Genomic DNA, 12,881 nt, shown 5'->3' on the forward strand with positions numbered 1-12,881 from the left:
CTAATTTGTCTTCTCTTGATCGGGGAAAGATCGCGTTCACTGTCTTTACCATCGCGAACTTCTGCAATCCGATGATTGCAAGTTATTTCTCACGGTCGCCATTTGGTAAACTCCTTAACATTTGAATCGTATACTTATCCGGCGGAACGAGGGTTTTCTTTCATAGGCGGTGACGGAGTTGACGAAAGTCAAAACCGTTCGCAATGATAACACCTCTTATGCTTAAAGCTATTCCGGTGAGACGAACTGGAGTAGACCAGTCGCTGCGGAATGCTCATTGATTAATTCTATCGCTTTATTGAAAATCATTCGCTTTTATAGGCAAATTCAATTGCCAAAATATTTAATTCTATGTGTTACATGTGTGGCCAGCTTGGGCCCCTGCTGGAAAAAGCTGGAGAGTTGAGCATTAAAATTGCAACGCTGCATTTTGCGTGCTGTATGAATCAGGCACCAAACGTTGCGGTACACTCGCTACAAGGCCTGGTAGCGAGTGTGCTATAACGCTTAGGCATAAGGCTTTCAGTAAGTAACGGAACTTACTTGCGCGGGTCAGTGGTTTGAATCGAAATTTGTTTTGTTTATGGTTTACGGTGCCGTACAAAAGAGTTGGTATACGACAGTGCCTTGCCTATACAGTCAGTGTTTTCTCACGTGGGGTATACATGCCTTGTAAAAAAACCGCGTAAAAACCGCGTTGATTAGAAAATCCGCGAGAAGAATCGTGGTAAAAAAGCAATAATTAGAAATTCCGCGAGAATCAGCAAAATCAATAGTATCAGTAAAAGTCCAATATATTTTAATTTTAATGACATATTCATCTCGTAATGTTGTGTGCAAAGCCACAACCGCAAACTTGGCGTAGAACTACATAAAGTTGTTTGTAACATGGCTTGCATTATGGCATTCGAGAACGATTACAAAAGATGAGTTCAATAGTTATGATGGATTATCATGTATTAACATGTTTATTTCTATAACTATCACCCATCATTTTGGGTGTTTTCCAGAAACCGAAAATCACCATCATGGATTTGGCGCCTGGTATTCGGTATTTGATATTGCGGAAACCGGATATCACCATCTTGGATTTTAAAATGGCATCTGGATTTGATTTCCAATCTTTGGGTATCATATCGATTCCGGAATGATCATTTTTGGCTATTTCCAGCATCCTGACGTTGCAATTTCAGATTTAAAAATAGTGTCTGTAGCAAATTTTTAGCTTCTGTGCAGCACCAATATTGGGTGGTACTTGGTAGTTTCCAGTAGCCGTAAATCGCCATCTTGAGTTACAAGTCTGGATTTGTTCTCCGGTCTCCGGGCATCATCTTGACTACGAAATAAATATTTTTGTCCTTTTTCCCACAACCGGAAGTTGCCACTTCGGATTGAAAAATGGCGTCAGGGGTCGATTTTTAGACTATGTACATCATCTCGATAACGGAAATACCCATTTTGGGTGATGTTTGGTGATTTATGAAAACCGGAAGTCACCATCTTGGATTTCTAAACAGCGTCTTGTATGATTAAAAGTCTCTTGAGATCATTTCGATTCCAGAAATACCCATATTGGGTGGTGTTCGGTCATTATATGTTGTTTTCCAGAAACCGGAAGTCGTCATATTGGATTTCAAAATAGTCAATGAAGTCAATTTTTGGCCGTTGGTATATGGTAATTTCGGTGACCGGACGTCGCCATCTTGCATTTTTGAATAGCGTCTGGATTGGTTTCCGATCCCTGGGCATCATCTCGGTTCTGGACTGTCGATTTTTGGCTGTTTTCCAGCAAACGAAAGTTGCCACTTCGATTCCAAAATAGTATCTGGGGACGATTTTTGGCCAACGTGCGTCATCTCGATTACAGAAATGCCCGTGTTGGGTGATTTTTTGTCATTTTCTAACACCGGAAATCGCCGTATTGGATTTTGAATCGGCGTCTGGATTTGATTTACGGTCTCTGGGCACCATTTGAAATACCGACATTGGGTAGAGTTTGGCCATTGAAGGCTGTTTCCCGAGAGCCGGAAATCACCACCTTGGATTTCAAACTGGCATGTGGATTTGTTTTCCGGTATCCGGGCATCACCTCGAAACCTAAATGATTCCTGACCGTTTTCCAATAACCGGAAGTTTCCTTCGAATTAAAATATGACGCCGAGGGTCGATTTCTGGCCTATGAGCATTATTTCGATTAAGGATATAGCCATTTTGGGTGGTATTTGGTGATTTCTGAAAACCGGAAGCCACCATCTTGGACTTCGAAACGGCGTCTTGAGTTGATTTAAGGTCTTGACCTTCTGTTTTACTATACACAGACTTCGCAGAGGACTGTTAAGTGTACAGGACAATTGCGGGCCTAGCGCTACGATCCTACTGACACTAACAGTTTCTCCCGAGCCTGGACTCGAACATGCGATGACTGGCTTCTTAGGCCAGCATCGTACCTCAAGATCAGCTAAGAGATTTTACCGAAAGTCGCCATCCTGTATTTTATCTCGGTTCTGAAATGACTATTTTGAGCTGTTTTCCAGCAACCGGAAGTTGTCACTTCGAATTTCAAAATTGCGTCTAGGGACGATTTTTGGCCTATGTGCATCATCTTGATTGCAGAAGTGATATTTATTCATTTATTCGGTCGCTGGGTATCATTTTGGTTCCATAACAAACCATAATAGGCGGTATTTGATAATTTTCTGAAACCGGCAGTCGCCATCTTGGATTTCAAGATGGCGTCTAGATTTGATTTTCAGTCTCGGCACTGTTAAGAAATATTTATATTGGGTGGTATTGGACCGTTTTGGAATGTTCCCCAGAAATCGGAGAAGGTCATCTTGACATCTTGGGTTGATTTTCGGTTTCGAAAATACCAATGTTAGCCTGTTGAGTTCAAAACATGTCTCCACATTTTTCAATAGTTCAATAGTTCACGTGATAACGCTACAATTTTGCCGCATACTGATAGAGGCACAACTAATTTTCCAATCCATTGTTGTGAAAACGAAAAAAATCCGTTGGAAACCAACATCAATAAAACACCCTTAAGAATTAATACACTCTGCCAAAATTAGCAATCTCTGATTTGCAATACGAAAAATTCAATCCCCTCCCCTCCCCTTGCGCACGCTAGTGGAATGAAGCGACACTAATGTTTTAGAAACATATCCGATACGCAAAAATCTCTAGATACGAAATTTCAAGATGAACTATTAGAAGATTTAAAAAAAATGACGGTTGTTGTAATTTCCCCTCCTTTTTACTACGCCACTGAAATACATAAAATTCAATATCACGTAGTTACTCTCGTCTCCGCTTTTTCCCTTCCTGTATGAGATAGACATAATTTAAAGTGATAGAAACACATACGCTTCTATACGACCTTTATTTACCGAATTAAATAATAACCAGATAAGCGGTTTAAAAATTAATAAAGGTTGACAACATTCATCTCCCCCCCCCTTTTTTTTCTTAACTACGCCACTGAGATGTAGTAAAGTCTCAGATAAAAACCTCATATTCGAAACCACCTGTATATAAATTTTCACGATGTGCATTTTAATAATTAACAAACAATAAAATTTGTACAACCCCCCCTTACTACGCCACTGGGATAGAGAAAAATCAATGTTATAGAAACACACCCACCGATCGAAATTGGCACGGTGAGTAAGTTAAGTGTTGAAGAGCTTACAAATAGTTAATTCCCCCCCCCCCCTTGCCACGCTTATGGAATAGGTAAAAATCATTGTAATACATCAGCTACTATAGATTATACATACCAAATTTAATACAGATCGGTCCATCAGTTTTAAAGTCATCAAAGCTTGACGTTGTTAACCTCCTCCCTTCATCCTTACAACGCCTCTGAGATACAGAAAGGTCGTGGCAAATATATATATATCTTATTTTTTTTTTATTCTCGTTTATTTTCCGTCGGTCTAGTTCCGCCACTGTTGTGGCCAATCACCGACGCCCAGGGAGGCGACTCCACACCCAGGACCCTAACTCACGACCCGTTTATTAACGGACCGGCGCCAACGGCTTTACTTCCTCATGCGATGGAAGGCGTGATCCCAGAGATTTTTCGCCTCAGAAAATCTCCCGGTGTCGGCTAGGATTGAATCTAGACCAGTTGGGTTGGTTGTGAGTGGATCACGCCACCTCACAACCATCGACACCTATGTCGGCGGTGGGATTCGAACCCAGGCGTCGAGCGTGGTTGACGGAGACGTTACCAACCACACTAGGCCCCCGCTCATATATATATCTTAGATTCAAAAACATCTGTATATAAATATGCACGGTTATCAGGGAGAAAGCTTTCACCACAGACTAACAGACGTAACACTGGAACCTGGCTCCATCGCCACAAAAAACGTTCATTTCAAATTTTCAATCGAATAACAGTCATCGCGCGAAAACGTCGTCTGGGGCGCTGTCATGCAATCTCATACAGATTTTGTAGTTCCCCGTTTGACACATGCAGTAACGCTGGCGCTGATGTCGAAATACATGACGCAGCGCGAACACGACAGCAGATGGTGCTAGTGTTACTAACGTAAAGTACTGGAATCATCCAAACGATGATTTTATTGAAAATTTGTTCGAAGTGTTATGTCTGTTAGTCTGTGCTTTCACGTTCATGAAACACAAATTCACCCCCCCCTTGCCTACGTTTATGAGATAGAGCAAAACCTATATTTTAGGATTACTCCTCGTACTCGAAAACCCCTATGTACAAATTTTCACGGTAATTGGTCCAGTAGTTTCTGAGTCTATACGGAACAGACAGACAGAAAGACAGATAGAGAGACATTCGCATTTATAGATATACTAGCATTACACGCTGCCTGTGTGACGTTTCACCAGTCTGTTTTAATTATTTGGAACATCATTTGCAACCTAGACTTTCACAATCTTTCATAGAATTCCTGAAGGATTTAAATTAGGAGACTGCGCTGGTTAATCTAATTATTTTATACATTCGTTTGAAAATCATCTTCGTGTTTTCAATACTGTATGCTTAGGATCGTTATACTACATAAAGATCCAGCATGTTTTCTTCGGCATACGGGAGCAGAATTGACCGCCAAGGTACCCAGGAAACTTTACTCTACTTCAAAAGCGACACATTTTGGTAAGAACTAAATTTCCTTAAAAGTTCTTAGATTAAATGTGCAACTAAATGGCACATCCTGTTTTGGTCAGATGAGTCGAAATTTAACCTTTTTGGTCCAAACGGTCAGCAGCTGGTGAGAAGACCGGTTATTCTGCCTTCAAGGCACAATTCACCGAGAAAGAAGTAAAATTTGAAAGTGACCGCAAAATGGTGTGGTGCTGTTTTCTGATGCTGGTGTGGAACCCATTCTTTTTATAGCATAGACTATGAATACTAACGGCTATGTAGATATTTTACGTAGCGTGATGCTTCCGTAAAACACGCCACTTCATTGGATCTTTATACAGGGTAACGATCCCAAACATACAGTTTTGAAAACTTCAAGATGATTTTCAGAGGATAATTTAAAATTGTTGGATTGGCCAGCACAGTCTCCTAATTCAAACCTTATCAAAAATCCATGGAAGATTGTTAAGTCCTACGTTGCAAAGCATCATCCAAAGAATGAGCAGACTTATGGAACGTCGTACATGTAGCGTGAAATGCTAGTCCAGCTTCTACTCGTGAAAATCTGGTGGTAAACATACCACGAAGATTGAATATGATTTTACGAAACAAAGGACAAACCACAAAATATTGAAAAACCTGAATTAACCAACCTAGCGGTCAGACCCAGCCTCTCTCATTCAAATTTTCATTTGTAAAAATAGATTAACATTAACGCTTAAATCAATGAATGTATATTCACTCTTCAGGATCTAAAATATTGATGTTTTAATCTATACATATAAAAATGCAATCCAGTCTGTCTATCTGTCTGTCTGTCTGTCTGATTCATATAAGCTCGAAAACTACCGAACAGTGAACAGATTGAGATCGCAAACTCCCTGAAGGTGAGTATGGCACCGGGACCGGACGGAATCCCGAACCTGGCCATTAAGACGGCCATAAAAGGTTGTTTAGAGCGGTCATGCATAAATGCTTAGAAGACTGCCTCTTCCCGGAAGCGACAGCGACTGGTTCTATTGCCGAAAGCCGGGAAACCACCAGGACCCATCGGCATATGAACCAATTTGCCTGCTAGACACAGCGAGCAAGGTGCTTGAGAGGGTAATCCTCAACAGACTTGTGAGATTCGCCGAGAGTGAATCCGGTCTGTCAAGCAACCAGTTCGGCTTCCGTAATGGTGAATCCACGGTGGATGCTATTCTCTCCGTCACAAAGACGGCCGAGGTAGCACTCCAGCGTAAAAGAAGGGGCATTCGCTATTGCGCAATCGTCACGCTAAACGTGAAAAACGCGTTTAATAGCGCCAGTTGGGACTCTATAGCCTGCGCGCTTCGGAGTCTCGGAGTGCCGGTGCCACTGTACAAGATTCTGGAAAACTACTTTCAGAATCGAGTACTAGTCTACAACATACATGAGGGTCAGAAATGCGTCCCGATTGACGCATGAGTACGGCAAGGTTTTTTTTTTTTACCTGTATGGACTTCCTCACTCCGACCAGAATCGTAGATCTATTGTGAGATATGCCCGGGTGTCTGCTGTATCCCGCACTTCTGTTAATAGCAATACCGCTATTGAGCAGTGGCATGCTTATTATTATTGTTCATCAGTGCTTGTGTGTAATGTGATACTCTTCCTTACACGCTTACTGTTGTACTATACCGATACTCGTTCCTCTTGCCAAATATCACCAATTATAATTCCCTGGACAAGTTTCGTCGTGCGTCCTTCTGGCCAGTTTTAATGATAAGAGGGCCTTATTTTTTGTTAAGAGGACGTTAGCAAAGGTATTGTAGATTTCAGCGTAAAGGAAGGGTAACTGGTGGGGAGCCGGAGAATAAACCCATGCTTAAGTCCTCTTTGACATCGGATGGCCTGGTTCTACTAAGATTCGAACCCACGACCATCCGCTTGACAAAGCGGACTCTGTAACCTTGCGGCTACGCAGCTCCCACAGCAAAGTTTCATCCTGGGTCCGGTACTGTGGAATGCCAAGACGGTTCGCAGACGGTATAATTCTAGAGGTCTACGGCGAGTCAATCAGCGAGGTCGAGTTGAAAGCCGCACTATCCACACAGTTCATCACAGAACGGAAGGTCAACTTCAGGTATATGATCAAACAGAAAGTGTACACAAAGAGGACTGAAAAATCACAAATGAATTTTCTTCGCTCTCAGCAATATATATTTGTCGTGTAGGTTTATGTCATTGCGACAGTGGTATAAAGTGGCATAATTTATTCGATGTTTTAAATTGACGGTTACGTTGTGCGAAAACAGCAAAGTTTCACATTTGTGCATTTTTTTATATTCTTAAAAAATATAATATAGCGTAGTGAAAGTAAGTGAAAGTATCAACAAAAGCTATCTGATGTCCCGTACATGTTGGTTTGGAACACGAACCACAATCAATGCTATTTAAAACATTCGGTCCTAGATCGTGCTTCAAGATAGACGCATTTCGATCTCGCTCCACAGTTAAGTGGACAAATGGTTTGTGATGGAACAATGGCAAGGTCCATTGCATAGCGCTATTGTTTCCAGTAGATAGGTTCAAGGTTGTGAGCACAAAGACTTTATCACGCGGTAAAAATGGCGGATAAAAAATTGAGAGTTGACAAGCTGAAATTCATTTTCGGTCGTGACTCGTCGGAACCTACGGATGCGGAAATGTTTGGATTTTGTCGGAAGCGACAGTTCTATCCTGAGGAAATCTACTCGATTCATAAGGAGAAGGAATCGAGGGCAATTTTTGTGAAATTCAAAAGTGAAGATTTCATGAAAGCGGCGCTGCATAATATGCAACCGGTTTTGTCGTTTAATTGCGCAAATGGGAATGCGGTCAACGTTACGGTATCGGGAGCGGACAATTCTTTCAAGTACGTCAGAGTATTCAACATCCCCCCAGAGGTAGAGGACAGAGAGATTTACCAGGCATTGTCTCCCTACGAAATAATAAGGCAGCAGATTCGTGAAAAATACCATCCCAGCACGGGCTACCCAGTATTTTCAACCGTTAGAGGACTGTATAGGGAGGTTTCGGGAGAAATCCCGTCCCAAGTTAGGATACGCCATTATCAGGCCAGGATATACTATGATGGAATGATCAACAAATGTTTCAATTGTAATAGCACGGACCATCTGAAGGCAAACCGACCGAAGAGGAACACTACTCAGAGTCGATCGTCGGTGCAAGGAAGGCTGTACAGCGATGTCTTGGAATCTCGTGATCTTCGACCGAACTTCGCTAAGCGTATGGAAGTTAACCAAATTGAATGCCAGATGACAACTTTAAACAAGCAACCGGAACAGAAGCCTTCTGGATCAGGGATACAGACCATAAGCAAACAACAGGAAAACGTTATCGCCCAGGCTGAATTCCCGGAGCTGTCAGATTCATCAGGACCATCGTCTGTAGCACTTGTCAATCAAACACTGGTTTCAAATAATACGGTGGAAATAGTTAATGATGATCAGGAGAAACTGTTTGTCGAGCCAAAATCAAAAAGAGAGGGAGGAAGAAAAGCCGTGCAGATAAGGAAGAGTCATCGAACGAGTCGGATCCCGATGCACCAATCAAAGTCCCTGGAAGCGCATCACTACTGGAAGCCCAGCAAGGCAGAACAAGGAGTCGTAGTAAGAAACAGCGAAGCATATCATTTTTTCAATTTATTCTATTTTTGGATATTTTTTTACGACTTATCAGCTCTAGGCAAGTCATACAGTCATACCTCGATATAAGGCAACCTCGATATAACGTAACTCGATATAACGTAACTTTTACCTCGATATAACGTAACTTTTTTTAGTTTCCCAAAATTGAAGTACAACAATCATTTTTGGGCTGTACAATGTTCCGAATAAATGTTTTAAGTAAGTTTTAAAACCTATAAGTACCGTAAAATGGGGTAAAATTGACATTTATTTTTTTTAATGTTTTGTGACTGGTTTTGTTTGTCTACGAAAATTGTCTAAAAGAAACAAAATACAGGTTTATATATACCTTTAGGCGAAGGGAAATAAATTTTTGCGCACTTCTGAGTAACGTGCTTCGATATAACGTAACTCGATATAACGTAACGAAAATAAAAATAAAGTTACCTTATATCGAGGTATGACTGTATTGGAAATCCAAAAAAATCTTTTTTTTTTTCTATTACTGTCATACCTCGGTACAAGGCAACCTCAATATAACGTAACTTTTTTCAATGTCCTAAAATTATTTTTGGGGTGTATATTGTTGTGAATAAATGTTTCCAGTAATTTTTGGAGCCAATAAGTACCGTAAAGTGGGGTAAAATTTGACTTTTTTTACAATGTTTTGAGACTGGCTATGTTTCTTTAGAAAAAATTTTTCAAAGGGGCCTAGTTTATATACACTGCTAGATGAAGGGAAATAAGCGTTCGAGCACCTTTGAGTATTTTTGAGAGTTTTGCGTCAATGAAAAACATTTTTTTTCGTGCTTCGATATGACGTAACTCGATATTACGTAACGCAAAAACAAATTGCCTTATATCGAGGTACGACTGTATATATATAATCTTATCTAAAATTATATATAATCAAATCATACATAATCGAGTTAATATATAATCGAGTTTCTATATAACCGAGTCCGGCCTGTATAGACATTTAAACATTTAGACACTGAGACATTTAGACATTTGAACATTTGGATATTAGGACATTTGGAAATTTTGACATTTAGACATTTAGTCATTTAAACAATTAGACATTTAGACGTTTAGACATTTAGACATTTATATACTTAGACATTTAGACATTTAGATATTTAGTCATTTGAATATTTAGACATTTAAACATTTAAACAGTTAGACATTTCGACATTTAGAGATTTGAACATTTTATAATTTAGACATTTAGACATTTAGACAATTGAACATTCAGACATTTAGGCATGAAGACTATTAGGATTTTTAGACATTTAGACATTTAGAAATTTAGACATTCAGAAATTTAGACATTCAGACATTTGACCACTTGGACATTGAACATTCAAATATTAAGACATTTAGACATTCCACAATGGTCCAGAAACCGAATTTAGGGGGAAATTTGGGTCTAGAGCTCTATAGCAACATTTTAGAGAAAAATTTTCTTCTACAAAGTTGTTACATATAATAAAGCGCTCATTGAAAATTTATCAAAAATTAGAGTGACCAACATTTTCGATGCAATCAGGTATCTAATTTTTTTATCTTTGTAGATAGAAGAAAAATTTGTTCTACAATGTTATAGCTCCATTAATTTTAAGTAACTTTGTAAATAAAAATTTTTCTTTATTTTTGAAAAAAACCGATTTATATTGAAAAAACATATTTTACGCTCTAACTTTTTTATTTCAAGTTTCATCTCAAAACTGTCTTTGAACGACTTCTAGAGCTTTTTAGGGGAAACAATTTGCAATGCTGACATCGTAAATATCTCAATTTTACTCAAAGTTATTAATATTTTTCATCAAAAAATATGCGTTTTTCATTTGTATGTCATTCTGTTTGGGGCAAACATAAAAAATATCTCTTGGTCTCATTTTAAAGGGCATACTTGACTCTATAAATGGAGGAACTTTAAGAAATGCGTTATTTTTTAAATTTGAGTAAATTCAATTTAAAAACAAGCCGAAGATTTCAATAATTTTATACATTATGCATATAAAAGCACCCAGATTTATTTTTTGGTATTTTTTCTTATAACTAGACGTAATTACCTTTAATTTGACCCAAAAAGATCGAAAATCGATAAATTGGTTCAAAAGTTATGATTATTTTTTAAATTAATTACATCGAACACAGTCGTTTTTTATGGTCACCCTATTTCGAAGTTGGTCACGCAAAGTGCTCCAATTGTGCTCAAAATCGCAGGGATGCATCTATGTTGAAAATAATCAAACCCGTATTGTTTCGTTGGGTTGTTAAGGGGACCAGCTCCGAATTAGGGTGACCATAAAAAACGGCTATATTCGATGTATTCTATTTAAAAAAAATCATAACTTTTGAACCAGTTGATCGATTTTCGATCTTTTTGGGTCATATGGGTATAGCAATCACTTGCAAAACCGAAAGTATAACAGTGCTCCAAAGGGCCGAATGGCATATATCACTCGACTCAGCTCGACGAGCTGAGCATTTTCTGTATGTGTGTGTGTGTGTATGTGCAGATTTTTATTCTCACTCACTTTTCTCAGAGATGGCTGGACCAATTTTCATGAAATTAATTGCAAATGAACGGTCTTGTTGCCCCATTAATTGAATTTTATTGTAATCGGATTTTTAGTTTAAAGGTTATGTTTAAAAATGTGAAAATCATGAAACATCAATATCTCAGAAACTACACAACCGATTTGAACAAAATTGGTCTCAAAAGAACGGACTACCTAGAAAACCCTTGAGTTTTGAATTTCATAAAGATTGAACTTGTGGTTAAAAAGTTATGAAAAGAAACAAGTTCTGAAGACTGTTTAATCTCACTCATGTTTATCAGGGATGGCTGTGCCGATTTTCATAAAATCAGTGTCAAATGGAAGGTCTAGTTGCCCCATAAGCCCCTATTGATTTGTTTTGCAATCGGACTATTACTTTGCCTGTTATGTTTAAAAATGTGAAATCCAGCTATGCAAAGGAACATATTCCGAAGACTACTTGGACTCACTCACTTTTCTCAGAGATGGCCGACCCGATTTCCACAAATTTAGTGTCAAATGAATGGTCTAGCTGCCTCAGAAGACCCTATTGAATTTTACTGTAATCGAACTGTAACTTCATTTGTAATGTGCCAACTTGTGAAAATCACGAAACTTCATTATCTCAGAAACTACACAACCGATTTGATCGATATTATTATCAGATGAGCGGGCTAGTCGAGGGTTTACTGATGAATTATTAATAAACACGTGGTTTCAAACTTTGGCTGCTCTACACGTTCCCATTTCATTTGATTATAATCGAACTTAAGCAACCGTTATGTATTAAATTGTTAATAAAACAACGAAAGTCTATTATCTCAAAGATTACATGACTTATTTGAACATAACTAGTGTCATACGAACGAGTCATCTCTCAAACTTACAAATAACAAACTTCATAACAATTTGGTATGTGGCTCAAAAGTTATGGAAAGAAGATAAATTCAAAGACTATTTAAAACTATACCTGCTTTGATCGATATATATGGCCTCAACATAATTTAAATGTGGTGTCGTACTATTTGAACGTTCCAAGTTCATTGATTCCTTGCGGTTTGTTTGAAGTCTGCAAATGCACGACGAATCGGCCATAGGATATGATCAAAGTCAAATAACGAATCGTTTGAAATGATTCGTTTTATCGAAATGACAACATCCTCGTCTTTTGGCTTCTGTACATCGCCTTAATTCTGAATATATTCATATTGGGTGGTATTCTGTCATTATCAGCAGACTTTCTGGCATCAATCTGACACCGGAAATACCCATATTGGGAGGTATTTTTGGTTGTTTTCCAGAAACTAAAAGTGGTCGTCTTCAAATTCAAAATAGTGTCCAGGGTCAATGTTTGGTTTCTATGCATCATCACGTTTACGGAAATATCCATATTGAGTATTATTCGGTCATTTCTGTTGCCTATAAGTTGCCATTTAGCAATTCAAAATGGTGCCTGAGGTCAATTGTTGGCTCCTTGCATCATTCTGGTTCGAAAGATACTCATATTGGATAGTATTTGTTTATTTTAGGCTGTTTTTCACAAACCGGTAGTCGCCA

This window comes from Wyeomyia smithii, chromosome 1 (assembly GCF_029784165.1).
Source record: "Wyeomyia smithii strain HCP4-BCI-WySm-NY-G18 chromosome 1, ASM2978416v1, whole genome shotgun sequence".
In the NCBI taxonomy this organism is placed as follows: domain Eukaryota; kingdom Metazoa; phylum Arthropoda; class Insecta; order Diptera; family Culicidae; genus Wyeomyia; species Wyeomyia smithii.